The 12,605-nt window shown below is 36.7% G+C and overlaps 1 pseudogene; it reads left to right on the top strand.

Annotated features, from left to right (window-relative positions):
- Positions 1–1,658: 1,658 nt before the first annotated feature.
- On the top strand, positions 1,659–12,262 carry LOC149228514 (uncharacterized; annotated as a pseudogene).
- Positions 12,263–12,605: the final 343 nt, after the last annotated feature.

The raw sequence follows: 12,605 nt of genomic DNA, 5'->3' as shown, positions 1-12,605 counted from the left end.
TCATCTAACAAGAGCCTTGTAAGTATAATCAAAAAATTGATGGAGGACAACAAAAAGAACTGGGATTCTAAGTTGAAGTTTGCACTGTGGGCTAACAAAGTTACCAACAAGAAGTCTATAGGAAATTCTCCATTTAAGCTACTTTATGGCACTGATGTTGTTTTTCCTATCCAACTAATTCAACCTGTGGCCAAATTCTTGCAAGAAAAATAGGATGAAGAGAATGACATGGCAAGGAGAATGAGTAACTTAGTTGAATTATAGCAGAATAGAGAACAACAGGTTGATAAGTCAATAATTCATCAGAAGAATATCAAAGAAACCTTTTATAGAAAGGCAAAAATGGACAGTTTTCAGATTGGTGACTGGGTTCTCAAATGGGATGCATTGAAGGAAAAGAAGGGCAACCATGGTAAATTTGCTGCCTTATGGACGGGACCGTTTGTCATTGCTCAAGTTTAGATGAACAATACTTTCATTCTACACAATTTGGAGGGGGAAGGTGTTTTTGATGGCCTAATCAATGGGCGGTTTTTGAAACTTTACTTCATATGAGGCTTTAAGGCCTTAATATTGTAATATGCTTTTTCAGTTTTTGTTTTCTATGCAAATAAACTCCATGCCCAATGGAACACTAGGAGATAAGTTTGTTTTGGTTGTTACTGGAAAGGTAGTAGTCTGTAGTTCTCGAAACCTCACAGGGAGGCTTTCATCCCCAGAAGGAGCTAGTGTTAGCCCTGAGGTGTAGTGCTGCTATTTTAATGGAAATGTCCCCTATTTTAGCTCCGATGGTTCATGTCCCCTCTTGATCATGGAACGTGTGGGCATGAGTGAACCACCTGACAACATAGCGAAATTACTAAATTTTGATTACCTTGTTGGTTAGAAAGAGAGCTCTCTGAGCTCATCTTTGTCGAGTTATGGCATCAGGTAGTTAGAAGACAGAGGGGATAGATTAAGACATATCAAGCTCAGAGAGTTCAAGAGTATTATAAAAAGCCTATAAATGACTGAAAGTTGGAGGAAATATGGGTTCAACTTTTGGAGACTATGGATACTCTATTCCTCCCAGCATCTAATCTTCATTCCAATAATACAAGCTTTTTTTGCTATTACATGTTCAATCGCCATCTTCTTATCGATTCTAAGCTTGCATTTGAATAGGTTATTCATGTTTTCTTCTATATCGAATGTGAGATAACTATCATCTTATCTCTGCATTAATAAATTAGATTTGTAAGCTTCATTTACTTTTTGTAGCTAGCCATTCATATGTGTTTATGTATGTATCTGCTGGTACAATCAGGATTCTCCATCTATTCATTGAATCTATAAACTATTGAGCATTAGTGGTCAAAAGCCTTGTCAAGCTGAGGGTGTTCATGCATGTCTTGAGTGAAAATAGAGTTGAAAAAGTCATCTGACTTGATCCAAACCCAAATCCATTCCAATAGTTCAGAGAACGATATTGAAGATTTATATGTTTCCAGGCATCTCCGAGATACAACCTAGGAGAGTTTCCTGGAGTGCTAACAAGGCCAACAAAAGAAACAACATCCCGAATAAAAAAAAACCAGCTTACCTTCTCACCGGTAAAATCTAAAGATTGAACTAGGACAGGATCGTAACATACAACTCTTGGGAATTTGTAGGGCAAGTATCAAAAATTGCAGTGACAGAGATGACAGAAGACGCGGAGAAGCACTTCGAGAAGGCCATGGGAAAACTCTTCCACTCTAAATTTCCCTCAACTCCCACCAGTTCTACTTGAACCCCTTCTCCCAAAGAACCTGCACACAACAAAAAACACCCCAACTGGGACAAATTTCAAAAGGGCCATCATCATCATCCAGAGTCAGTGGGTTGTCCCCTACATTAACAGTAAACAATCCAAAATCTATTTCAACATTAATAAATTCACCATCACCTGTATGTAGACCTTGGGATCAAGTAGACTTCATGAGGAATCTGGAAACTTTCAATTCTATGACATGGTTAGGAAAGTCGAAGGTCATTGGACCAATGAATTATGTAAGGAGATGTTGGGTGAATGTTGATGTGGATTTGATAGCTTGTGAAGCATGTGGTGGCCACCTCAGCTTTTCTACTCCTCCTACATGGACACAATGACAAGTTGAGAGTGCATCTACTATATTTAGTGCTTGATGATGCGCATAAGGATAATTCTCCATGGAAGGGTAATGAATGTGAGGAATATTTAGCACATTTTCCACCAACGCCTTCCCATGCTCTTGTTGAAAGTTACAGGGATCATTGTGATGCACTCCTTTAGCTGCCATCTCTCCCAGTTGTTTGTAGTTCTTCCATTGAGGAAATGAAGAGATCTCAGGATCCTCAGATAAATCGTCTTCTTTCTCAACCTCCTCCATTACCAAGTGCAATGCTATCTCGAAATAGTGGAAATATTTATGGAGTTAAGATTGTTGGTGATGAATCTGCAACTACTAGTGCTAATTTATATTATTAGGGTCAAAGGCTTATTAGCTTGTGTGGATGGGAACTGAGGTTGCTTCCTTATGTTGTTGATTTTGAGGATCGTTCTACTCAGCCTGTTGAAGATGCATGTCCTAGAGAATCATCTCCATGTCTGGTCCATGTTCACAGTCCCAGCGTTCAACTTTCATCAAAACCTGGGGTGAATGAAGCCATAGAATCATCATAGAACAAATATGTTGGTATTCAACGAAAGCCTGAGCCAGCCTTAGTGGTTCTTGACTGCAGCCTTTATGGAGCCAGTGTGGGAATGTGGGCCTTCTCTACCATCTATAGACCTTTGCAGCTTGTAACTAATGGTTCACTTGAATCACAAGAAATTTGCAAAAACCACAATGATAGCAGTATGTGTGGGATGAGTGCAGCAAGTTGTGTTGGTGGAGTTTCGACCAGTGAAGTTAAAGGTAAGGAATACCTGGATGATGCTAGTGAGGCCATGACTAGTAGCTGCTAGAAGGATGTCACAGAGGAATGGATATTGGATTTGAGTCTCACAATAGCAGGGGGCCTTCCACCAACGAAGCAAAGTATTAATTCACAACTCCCTTCGCCTTCTATTATTCAACAAAGGAAACATGGATTTCATTGCAGCAGTGAAGTTGGTGACTGGGTTACATCAGAGTCGCATGAACCTCAGAACAATGTTCAAAGTAAGGGAAACTATGGTAGCTCTATGCAAAAAAACGAGAAAACATAGAGAGCGCAGATGTTGACAAAGAAGGAATTGACACTGCAAGATCATCAAAACGTAAGAGAATGGAAGCCAGCTCTGAAGTTTCCAGGGGAATTTCTCATGTTGGTCAAGGAAAGACATCTGAAAGATTCAGTGATGGAGAAGACAATACTAGAAACAAGCATAGGTGGAATGGGCCTGCTTTTGGTGAAAGACGTGTTCAAGAACTTGCCAGTAGTGAATTTCACAGGTTTTTTTTTTTTTTTTTTTTTTTTTTTTTTTTTTTTTTTTTTTTTTTTTTTTTCTGTGAATGCAGTTGATACATGCTACCATGATAGGATAGAAAATTCTACCGAGAGTGTGGATAATGTACATCAAGTTTCATGCAAGAGTGATGAAGGCATTGAAGAGGGTACTGGAACAAACATTGCAACTATCATTACGGGTAGAATAGGTATTATTACTGTTAGTGTGGGGATGAATGGTTGTCCAGAAGTAAGTGGGACTCAGATTGATGGTCATGGTGACATTGGTGGGAATGATGTTTCTATAAATAGAGTAGAAAGTAGAGCAGGTGAATCTGAAGTTTTGGTAGTGTTAGAAAATTATATATTATGGAGCAATGGAACACATAAAATATTGCATAAATATAAAAAAAAAATGCATAAGACAAGAGAGACACAGATATACGTGGTTCACCTAGTTTGGGCTACGTCCATGGAGAAACAGCCAGTCCTTCCTTTTATATTATCCAACAAACTGAAGAGATACAACCTACAACAGATCTGCTGTAATTCCCTCTTTGCTCTCAATATCCTCTCTCTTCCTCACTCAAAATACAAATCTACATATATGCAATACAATTCCCTCATATATATATCAAGGGGTTTCCTTTTAGGGAAAAAAACCCTAAATTAAACACAACTTTTATCGCCTGATCTCCACCTAATGAACGACCTAGATTGACTACAAAATTACAACATTTTACAAGGCAATTTTACATCTATTTTTAGCTTTGGGGGTGTTGCCCCCGATCCCCCCCCCAAGGTGGGCTCCCAAAGGTTCCCCCCCACCGGACCCCCCCCTGCAGTGAATATATTACGTGCGGCATTACCACCCCATTACGAACTGGGGTCCAATGCGGCGATACCTTTGAATACAGAAGATAATCAGGCTCCACACCCAACAATCTCCCACTTGGAGACTGATTATAGCAACTCCACCACTGCTTCATTTGCTAGAAAATGACTCCACTTTGGACCTAGCTGTTTCTCACTTTCTTCATCAAAGTTGAAGACCAATCGAAACTGAGCAGATTCTCATTTTCTCCCTGGTTAAAAATTTTGTTAACATATCTGCAGGATTCTAGCTAGTGTATCTTTTCCAGCTTCAATTGTCCATCTTCCAACGCTAACCGTATGAAATGGTACTTAAGCTATATATGTTTAGTCTTGGAATGAAATGTAGAGTTATTTGCAAGATGTACGGCACTCTGGCTATCACTGTATAACCTTCCAAACTCCTACTTCTTACCCAATTCATCCAGAAACCTTTTTAACGAAATCATTTCTTTACTAGCCTCTATAGCAGCAACAAACTCTGCTTATGTTGTTGAGAGTGCAACAACACTTTACAGTTTTGAGACCCAACTGATAGTTGTTCCACCTACAGTAAACACATACCATGTTGTGCTCCTCCTGTTATCTCTATCACCCACCATATCTGCATCAACATATCCCTGTAGAGAAATGTTTGAACCACCAAAACATAATTCTTGATTTGTGGTACCTCTCAAATACCTGAGGATCCACTTCACCGCCATCCAATGTTCTTTTCCTAGATTATTCATGTACCTTCTTACAACTCCCACTGCATGTGCAATATCAGGCCTTGTGCAAACCATTGCATACATTAAGCATTCAACTACTTATGCATATATAACTTTAGACATATGAGCCATTTCTTCCTGAGTCTTGGGATACTCCTCCTTACTTATTTTGAAATGGCTAGCCAAAGGTATACTAACTGGTTTTGCATTCTACATATTAAACTTTTTAAACACCTTTTCTATGTACTCACTTTGAGACAACGTTAATTTGTGATTCTTCCTATCTCTAGTTATTCTCATACCAAGGATTTGTTTTGCAGCACCCAAATCCTTCATTGCAAATGAGTTCGCCAATTTTCTTTTGAGCACATTTATTTCCTGCATGTTAGAACATGCAACAAGCATGTCATCTACATACAATAATAATATAATATAGCTGCCATCATTTTTCCTTTTGACATAGACACAATGATCAGAGTGACATCAAGTATAACCTTGTTCAGACATAACCCTGTCAAATTTTAGATACCACTATCTTGGAGCCTGTTTTAAGCCATAGAAGCTCTTCTTCAACCTACACACTAGTTTCTCCTTCCCTTTTACCTCATATCCTTGTGGCTGCTGGAAATATATCTCTTCCTCCAAATCTCCATGGAAAAAGGTTGTATTTACATCTAACTGCTCAAGATGCAAATCTTCAGCTACTACAAGACTTAAAATAGTTCTGATTGAAGTCATTTTAACAACAGGAGAAAATATCTCATCAAAGTCTATACCCTTTTTCTATGCAAACCCTTTCACAACAAGTCTAGATTTATACCTTTTTCTACATCCATCTTCTTCTTTCAACTTGTAAACCCATTTATTCTGCAATGTTGTTTTACCTACAGGCAACTTGACTAAGTCCCAAGTGTGGTTATGTGCTAAGGAGTCCATCTCTTCTTTCATGGCTTTCTCCCACTTCTTCCTAGTTTCTACTTGCACTGCTTCTTCATAACATTCTGGTTCACCAGAATCAGTCAACAATACATAATATAATGAAGGAGAGTATCGTTCATGGGATCTACTTATCCTGGTAGATCTTCTAACCTCACTTTCAGGTGTTTGAGGTTCTTTTTTCTGTTGTGGTTGTTGTTCTAGCTGTTGATCATTATGATTTTCAGGCATCGTCACTTTTTCTGTGATCTCTTCAAGCACTGTGTATTCTTTGTTTTCTTTTTCCTGTTTATTTTCCTACAATTGATCCTTATACAAAACCTTGTCATTGAATATGACATCTCTGCTCCTAATGATTTTGTGCTTTTCATAATCATAAAAGCAATAACCAAAATCATTAACACCATATCCAAAAAAGGTACATTTCTTTCATTTTGCCTCAAGATTTGTTCTATTTTCTTTATTAATGTGGACAAAGGCTTCACAACCAAAAGTCTTTAAAAAAGAGTAGTTTACCTTTTTACCTGTCCATTCCTCCTCTGGAATACCACCATCCAAGGAACTTGAAGGCCCTCTGTTTATTAGATAAACAACAATATCTACAACATCTGGCCAAAATTGTAAAGACAATCCTGCATGCAATCTCATGCACCTTTCATCCTCCATGATTGTCTTGTTCATCTTTTCTGACACACCATTTTCTTGTGGTGCTCCTGGAATTTTCTTCTCTCTGTGAATTCCATTCTCTGAATAGTACCTATCAAACTCTTTGCTGCAATATTCACATCCATTGTCTGATTTGAAACACTTCAACCTTTTTCCTATCTCATTTTCAACCAAAGCTTTCCATTTCTTGAAAGTATCAAATGCATCATATTTATTTCGAATACAATAAATACAGGTTTTTTTGGTTGCATCATCAATAAAAGTAACATAATAACGAAATCCACCAAGAGATGATACTTGACCAGGTCCCCATACATCTTTATGCACAAGCTCTAATTTTTCGCTCTTCTTTTCTTTCATAACTCTGAGGAATCTGACCAGGGAAAATTTTAAGAACGACCCTAAATTTATATGTATAATAAATGGGCGAATCCCCATGATACATAGGAAAAATGGGAGGCGATTTTATCAATAATATAATATGTATATAGAATTTTTTTGGCGAATCTCTCACCAGATTATATTATCTTGTAAAGTCATGGTGAATATATCAATGAATTATAAAATCTTGTAAGATTTTGACAAATATTTCATTGAATAATAAAAATTGAAGTCTTGGCGAATGTTTTGTTAAAGTATGAAACCATATATGATAATAGGAAAACATATTCATTAAATTGTAATAGACTAACATACATGTTTGGAAAAAAGAAACATAATTTTCTCTTCCTACAAACAATGCTGCAAGTTTCAGTGGCCATGTTTGTCAAGGTTCTCAATGTACACTCTTTCATATCCTTCTATTAGTTTTGATAATATTCCACAACAAATTTCTTATAGGTGTTGATCTTGACCACCAGTTTTATCAAGGTAGGAGAGATTAATCTTTTCTCTACCACTTTTGTCAAGCTATCAAATTTCTTTCTTATTCCATAGACTTTAATTGCGAGATAAAAAATAAAAAATAAAAACACATTTTGTTTACCCCAACACACCAAAAAGTAGCAAGCCCCAACTATATAATATAAGAAAGTAGTAGGTATCCCAAAGGCCTGAAGGGGATCTAATGGAAAGAAGTGACCGTTGTCAGAAGCCTTCCAATCAATATATTAATATATTAATATAGATTTGTTATTATTTTAATTGGAAATCTTCAATTAAATAATAAAATTTAATTACGTCTCTCCCAATCTAAATTGCTTATTAGCATAATTCACTACCTTCATATGTCTTGAATTTTTTAACAACGTTGTAACATGTGGATTAATTTCCTTTTTGGTGCACAATCTCTGCCTTTTAGGACAATATGGTGCACTGGCCCAACCCCTACAGATCATTACGACAAATTAAGAAAAACAGAGAAGATGAAAGGTTCTACAAACTAGCATATTTTTCAAGCACTGGCCCAACCCTACAGATCATTATGACAAATTAAGAATAACAGAGAAGATGAAAGGTTGTACAAACCAGCATATTTTTCAAACAACTAATCCAACATCAGTACCTTAACTTTTTCATGAAGATATCATATTGAGAACGTTTGAAAAATGGTGGGAAATCTGGGCACTGATTATCTCTCTTCTGCGAGGGTGATGCAAAAAGAGTGATAAGATTTCACTTTTGAATTTTTTTTTGTTAAATCAAAAAAACCAATATTAATGGAGATATTGGTATTTTTTACTAAATTTTGTGAAGTGACTAAATTTAGCTTTAACCATTCACCTTAAGATGTTTTTTATAATATGATTTCCTAAGTCTATTTAATATCTTCATTATCATAAAAACCAACCTATATCCATCTTAACTCCACTTCTACCACTCCTGGAGGGATGAAATCTATTTATCCCTCTCAGCACTTGGTAGACACGGAATTAAGATGGATCCTGATAGAATTTCCCCTTTAAATAGTATATTCTCACATGAATACCATGATATTACCATGGGTTATCATAAACCTGGAGCTTAAAAACTACTATTAGTAATTTATAAAAATTAATAATTGATTTTTATTTTATTTTTTTATTTTAACCAAATTAAAATGTTTAAGTGGCATTAAATTACAAGATCCATTTTTACCCCTGATCTACCAAGCCAGAGGATCAAATATGTTTTCACTCTATGCTAGTTTGCATATCATGATATTTGATCCCTCTCGGGGCTTAGTAGATCCAGAGTAAAGATGGATCTATGCTGGTTTAATTCCCCCCTTTAAATAGCCTACATTCCACGTGAATACCATGGGTCAATACCATGTGCCATCTTTTTTTTATTAATACTAATATTAGGGTTAATAATGGGCTAATAATGTTTTTTGCATGGTATTAATAATAATTTGGCCCATGGTATTTGGCCCATAGGCTTCACCTAAGTATAACACATGTTTTGAGTGTTCTTAAATATAATGTGACTTCTGGAGTCAATATAAAAAAATGTTTTATTTATTTACCATACCTCTCATTTATTTATATTTTTATTAATTTACCATACCTTTTTTATAAATATGGTATTTGGCCCATAGGATTCACTTAAATAAAACCTCTTTTTTGAGCCTTCTTAAATAGAAAGAGGGTTATGGACTAAATATAAAAAGAGGTTTTATTTATTTACCATACCTCTAGTTTATTTATATTTATATTTATTTAAATACCTTCGGAGTAAGTATAAAAAGAGGTTTTATTTATTTACCATACTCCACTTTATTTATATTTTTATTTATTTACATGTAAATATAAGGTGACTTATGAAGTAAATATAAAAAAATGTTTTCCATTATTCTTTATATGATTATGACTAAACATGCAAACTTGGAATATGGCAAGAACATTATTCAATCTTTAAATAAACATGAAAATAAGAGACTTGAATTTTTAAATAAAATGAATTATTCTTTTGTGACCATTTGTTCCAAAAAATAAGGTCATTTTCTGGAAATTAACCCCAATACCATGAAATAGAGGAAAATAAAAGAAAAAACCCTTTTTTACACCGAATGTGGAGAGTGAAATAACTATCATAAATACCTATTCTTGAAAATTAGGGTGAATGGAAGGTTGTAACTCCTAATTTCAAGGGATAAATTTACTCTTTTTACTCCCTCCCTTAAAATAAGGTGGGTTAACCTCCATACCTAATTTTTTTATAAAATAAATTTGAGGCGATTTGTAACAATGTACTGTGATACAAAATATTCGCCCAATAAAAATATAAAACCCCTTAATTTCGCCCAAGGGAGAAAATTCGCCCCTAAAATTTTCCTTGAATCTGACTCTCTTTTGTTTTCCATAAACACAATTCTCACAGAATTTTAGATCAACATGCTTCAAACCTGGCAACAAATTTCTTGAGTGAAGAATCTACATCCCCTTCTCACTCATCTGCCCAAGCCTATGATGCCACAATGTCGTATCTTCTCCTGTAGAGGTTAAAGCATTAACAAAATTAGAAATGCCATTGCATAAATACAATGTACCAAGCTTTTCTCCCTTTGCTATTACCAGGGATCCTTTAGTGACCTTCCAGGTTTTATCTGTAAAAGTAGTCACACAAACTTCACCTCCCAACTACCCTGTTGAAATCATATTTTTCTTCAGATCTGGAACATGCCTTACCTCCTTCAATAGCCATTGACTTCTATTCTATTCTTTTATGAAAACTGTACCCATTCCAATTATTTTATCGGGTTTATCATCACCCAATGGAACCTATCCAAAATCTCCTTGAACATAATCATGAAAATGTTTCCAATCAGGTGTGGCATGGAATGAGGCCCCTAAATCTACCACCTAGTCATCAATAATATTTTCTAAAGAAAGAATCAAAGAATCTTGCAACACATCACCTGTTACATTCGCTTCATGATTATTTTCTTGTTGCGCATCTCCTTCTTTTCCCTTCTGAGATTTGCAGTCTTTCTTCAGGTGTCCTTTCTTCTTGCATTTCCAGCACACTATCCCCGATCTGGACTTGGATCTGCCTTTTCTTGACTTACTGCGATATCCAGGGCTCTTTCCTCTTTCCATTTTTCTTTCCCTAGTCTCTGCAGTCAAAGCATTACCTGATGTCTCACCAGATATTTTCCATTGCATTTCCTCGCTAAGGATTGCACCGACAACATCATCAAACTTTAAAGTACTAGATCCAGAGATAGAGTTACTAATGGCCATAACTAAACCATTCCAACTTTCTGGCAATGGGCACAGAAATAAAAGAGCCCTAACTTCATCATCAAAAGTTACCCTACAGAACTTAACTGACTGGTAACTGTATTAAATTCATTTAAATGATCAGCAACAGATCCACCTTCTGACATTTTCATATTAAATAAATGCTTCATAAGAAATACCTTATCTGAGGCCGAGGGTTTTTCATATAGTTTGGACAATGTCGACATTAAACCCTCTGTTGTCGTTTCCTTTGAAATATTAAATGCTACCGACGCTGCTAAGCATAGCTGTATTGTTCCAAGTGCCTTTCTGTTGAGAATATCTTATTTTGTGTCTGTCACACTCATTGGCTTCTTTGCCTTTCCGCTTAATTGTTGGTACAGATCTCTCTGGGACAAATAATCTTCCATCTGCATCTTTCACAACTGGTAGTTTTGGCCGTTAAATTTTTCGACCCTAAACCTACCATCTTCCGCCATTACTCCCACTCGAACCATGAGCCATTCTCTCCTGCGAGTTTATCAGCGAAATAGACCTTCAGCTATAATACCAGCTATTAGAAAATTATATATTACGGAGCAATGGAACACATAAAATATTGTAGAAATATAAACACAGAAAATGCATAAGACAAGAGAGACATAGATATACGTGGTTCACGCAGTTTGGGCTACGTCCACGGAGAAATAGCCAATCCTTCCTTTTATATTATCCAACAAACTGAAGAGATACAACCTGCAGATCCACTGTAATTCTCTCTTCGCTCTCAATCTCCTCTCTCTTCCTCACTCAGAATACAGATCTACATAGGCGGAATACAATTCCCTCATATATAGCGAGGGGTTGCCTTCTAGGGAAAACAACCCTAAATTAAATACAACTTCTACCGTCAGATCTCCGCCTAATGAATAGCCCAGATTGACTATGAAATTACAACATTTTACATGGCAGTTTTACATCTATTTTTAGCTTCGAGGGCGCTACCCTCGATCCCCCCACCAGGGGGGGCTCCCAAAGGTCGCAGCCACCCCCCCTGGACCCCCCCTACAGTGAATATATTACGGGCAGTGTTTCAGCCCCATTACAAACTGGGGTCCAATGCAGCAATACCTTTGAATATATAAGATAATTAGGCTCCACACCCAACAGGTAGAAACTGGAAGAAATGGACTAGGTGAGGTGGGTTCCATGGGATGAAAAAGAGGTTGTGTTAGTATTTGTGAGGAGAGTCAACATGATTTACTGGTTAATAATTTCATTTTGGATTTTACATCAAGAAAATACTCTACAGTAGAGTTCAGAGTTGGTGGTGAGATATCTGAAGTGTATCAACCTAGTGAGGTACACGAAAAACAAGAGAAATCTGATGTCATGATCATTGAGCTCCAGAACACTACATTAAAGAGAGATGTGATTATCAAGCCAACACTCGTAAGGGTTGATAAGATTGATAATTCCATTACCTCTGGATCGGGGCTTTAATTGATGGTTTGAAGGCAGAACAATGCCTTAAACATGGCTCAAATGAACCTCCTTCTGTTTGTTGGGTTGTGTTATATTCTTTCCATGACTAGCCCACGTAGTTAACCGGGGGGTTAGAAGGGGGCGGAGCCCCCCCTTTGTTGCGTCAATTGCGTAGCGGGGGGGTCACAAGGGGTTTGAGGGGTGCAGGTAACCCCACTCTATGGGGTCTGGGGTAGCACCCCGAAAAATTTTGGTTTTGAAACCTATGTTATGTTGGGCGAACCCACCTATGGTTTTGTGCATGATTTTTGCACATGTTTTTGGATGTGATGGTTTTCGGTCCATGATTTTGGACACGATG

Source organism: Pinus tabuliformis, chromosome J, assembly GCF_031772625.1.
Source record: "Pinus tabuliformis cultivar Carrire ecotype Pingquan chromosome J, CPIR1, whole genome shotgun sequence".
In the NCBI taxonomy this organism is placed as follows: domain Eukaryota; kingdom Viridiplantae; phylum Streptophyta; class Pinopsida; order Pinales; family Pinaceae; genus Pinus; species Pinus tabuliformis.
This window is presented reverse-complemented; position numbering and strand designations above follow the sequence as displayed.